The following is a 3,663-nucleotide window of genomic DNA, read 5'->3' on the forward strand; positions in this document are numbered from 1 at the left end:
AAGGAAAAGGAAGAGTATTTGCTCTTCAGATTTCCAATTAACTGTGTTTCTTTGTGTGTGATTTGTGTGTGTGTGTGTTACCCCCATGGTCTTTTCAACAGTAGAATTCACTCCCTTTGTCTTGACCTAGATTACTGCCCTTCAGTGTTTGATGAAAGGAGCCTTAGGCGCCAGGCAAATGAGAGGAGAGGCGAGATTGGAAGCAATGGGATGAGTGATTAGTAAATGGCCTTGGATTTATTTGGCTCCAATCCTGCCTTATCTTTCTGTGGACTGTTTGCAGGTATTCAGCAGCTCCTGCTGGGCTTGGAGAAAACTGCAGTGACCCTCTGCAGGCAACTGCTGTCATCTGTCTTGGAATAGAGGTGTTTATGCGTAATTATTAATACCAGAAAGATACCAAACCTGTGGTTCTTAGTCTCACCAAAGTCCTCCAGTGCTGCTAACATCTATTAGAACAAGGCTGAGTGCCTTTCAGAGCATCTCTGCTGACCCTTCTGCATTTCTACTCACATCTTTCCAAAATGGATCCACTTCATGGAGTGGTATGTTTAGATCCACTATAGTGATTTGCATTAGCGTTAGTAGAAAAAACCTGCATGGTTATGCAGGAAAACACATGCTTTTAACTTTTAGTAATATCTTGTAATGTTAGTTTGTTGCAGAAATCAACAAAAGTTGGGTTTTGTTTGTTTTGTTGTTGTTGTTGGGTTTTGCCCAATAAAAATTTTTAGGGGGAAAAAAGAAATCTGACCTGCTCCAATTTAAGAGTGGTGTTAGAAACAGTCATTTATTTTACTGTGGTTGAAGAAATTAACTGACTGATTTTTCCGTTGCTTCTTTATAGAAATTATATTGTCTTCAAGGCCTGACCCTAAGAAATGCTAAACTTCTACATTCAATGTGAGTAGACATGTGACATTTTCTTAACATTGTATTCCTAATGTGTTTTCTAAGACAAAACATAAGCAGATCATGGAAGCAAATGTATTCCTGTTGTTGTCTGTGGCCTTAGGTGTCTTATCTGTCCATGTCACGCACTCATGCATGCTTTCTTTTCTTCCCTTATCTTTTTAATGAACAGTAACACAGCAGAATGTAATATGTAGCCCCTTGTCTGTTCCAAGGTATAGAACTGAAAAGAATCTTGTTTGCAAGGTATGCTAGCTGTGGAAGAGAGGAGAAAGATGTCTCTTCAGAGCTGAATGAAGGTTATAAACACAAGGTTTGAAAGGTATCATTGATGATACTTTTTGACTTAAATATATAGGTGAATCTTTTAAATATGTTCAACTCAGTGTCATCTGACCGTACAAACTTCTGTTCAACAAGGAACTGCAGAAGTGACCCTTTGGAACCTATATTAATGTTCATCTGGCAAAGTTTTGGAATTTCATAATCATATAGTTGTTACCAACGTGTTTTTCTTTCCCTTCTCTACTCATCTATTAATGGCATCTGTACTCTGCGAACATTATTTGCTGCTGCATGATGAGAAATGATGAAAGTCAGCAAGCCTGTATTGAGAGAGAAAGTTTAAGCCATGTAGAGAGACTTCTATCCACCTGCTTGGAGAAGGAACATATGAGTGCAGGAGTAAGTAATAAGTCCTACATTTGGGTGCTGGTTGCAGCATTGTTTCTTGTGGATTTGAAATTTACAGTGCTGACACTTGGAGGTTGCAATTAGGCCTGGCTTATTCTCTTGTACAAAATTTTACAATTTTAGAATTTTCCAAGTCATTGGCATAGGCATGGAAAATAGACAGTATAATGTATTGTTAAATCAGCTTTAGTGGAAACTTCTCATCATGAAAATGTAATTGAAGCTATCATTTTCATGGCAGCTCAGTGTTATAATGGCAGCATACTCCACTAGTGAGTGGAATCTCAAGATTCAGAACATGCTCCCTGCTCACATCCTTGGGAAGAGAACATAAGTTCAGATACAGCCCTGCTCTAATGAATGAATTTAACTCACTCAGCATATATCATCAACACAGATGCAGAACAGGATAATGTGGAATGGGTAAAGCCACTTAATGCACTCTTCTTGTCTTCCTTGTTGAAGAGCGTGCAAAAGGATATTGGAGTGACAAGTGAAAATAAAGCAACCACTTTGTTCTGGCCTGATTTGTCAAGGGCATGGGGATTGCATTGTTCTGTTGTCATTTTGAGAGGAACACTTTCTCTGTGCTTCCTTTGAGGTTACCAGAGCGAGTCATGAAGGAGAAGTACCCAGGTGGCTTTGAGCACATACCTGTCTCTAGCACTCTTCAGCACACTTGCACAGTAATTCCAGGCTTATAGATAGTAAAAGGATGTTCCTTCTTGAGAGGTTATTGGAAGGAATTAATCAAGCATTTCTTATTGAAATGTTTGCGTTGTAAAATGATAATTCATTAAAATCAAACCTTTTTTCAGGAGGGGGCTTGTTCTGAGACTATCCTATCACATTCTGTCTTTTAAAATCATTTTTACAGGAAAGGTTTTGACATTTTTGAAACATCTGCTTTGAACAATTTCTTTCATAAACTACTATTTGAAACACATAAATGGAAGCTTAAATTGAAAAAGATAAGACAAAATGAATAGTTGCAATGAAAAAAATGAAGTTGAAGTTTTCATTCTGATTTAAATGAGGAAAATATTTTTAAAATACCACATTCACACTGGCTGGAAGAGTGTTTCTCATTCTGTTCTAAAAAGTTAAGGGATGGGAAAATATCTAGTTGAAAATACGTGAACAGAGCAAAATAACAGTTAATTTCTTCTCTTTGTAGAAGGACTTTAACTCCTGGTATTCTTACATTAGTGTATGATGTTACAGTTTACCATTTTGAGGACCACGAGAGTCCCTACTAGTGTTTGCCCTCACTGTGTTTCTGTTCATGTACAACCTTTAAAAGTGAATTCTGCACACCTGAATCAAAATCCCATGGGAATTCCAACTTTGTAAAGATTGCAGGTTCAGTACTAAGGATTGCTTGCTGCTACTCTGCAGTAAATCTGTATTTCTCATGCAATTTCAGATGCAGCTGTTGCACCAAGTGATAGATTAGCATAGCAGGAACCAGCCCCTAGATCAGTTATGATACCATGAGGGCAAACTGGGTTAATAAGCAAGTCATCTGTAAATTGGCAAAACATGGTACAAGAAAGCATGGAATAACTACAGAAAGACATCAGTCTTTTCCTTAAATCTCTTATGATTGTTTCCACACATCATACTGGTAGTTAGAGAATAAGCCTGAAAATCAGAGCTGGTGTAAACTAGTGCTGTCCCAGGAAAGTCTGGTGGAGTTGTGCTATTTCATACTAGCTTCCAAAGAGGGACTTGCACAAAAATGACCATAATATGGAATTGACAACAATGTTATCCCGACTGCCTAAATTTGTTCCACCTGCTGCTGGAGCAGATAAAACCGGATGTAATATATGGACTATGCTATGACTGGGAGGCAGCCTGCATTCTGTTTTTTCAGCACTTCAGCAATGCCATTCTCTCCAGACAGATTCCCTTTAAAGGAGTAAAGGAAAGGGGGGGGGGGGGCGAGAAAAACAAACTTGTAATTGTTTCTTATAACTTGCAGCAAAAGCACTTGACCAGACGTTCCTTTTTTCTTTTTTTGAGTGATGAAAAGAAAAAAAAAAACCCAAACAC

At 38.1% G+C, this 3,663-nt stretch overlaps 1 long non-coding RNA gene across 1 annotated transcript; it reads left to right on the top strand.

Annotated features, from left to right (window-relative positions):
• The first annotated feature begins 298 nt into the window (after positions 1–298).
• On the top strand, positions 299–1,206 carry LOC127024530 (uncharacterized). Its single transcript, XR_007767563.1, has 3 exons — positions 299–545; positions 848–903; positions 1,128–1,206. It is a non-coding gene; the product is annotated as an uncharacterized LOC127024530 (long non-coding RNA).
• The last annotated feature ends 2,457 nt before the right edge of the window (positions 1,207–3,663 follow it).

Source organism: Gymnogyps californianus, chromosome 20 (assembly GCF_018139145.2).
Source record: "Gymnogyps californianus isolate 813 chromosome 20, ASM1813914v2, whole genome shotgun sequence".
In the NCBI taxonomy this organism is placed as follows: Eukaryota; Metazoa; Chordata; class Aves; order Accipitriformes; family Cathartidae; genus Gymnogyps; species Gymnogyps californianus.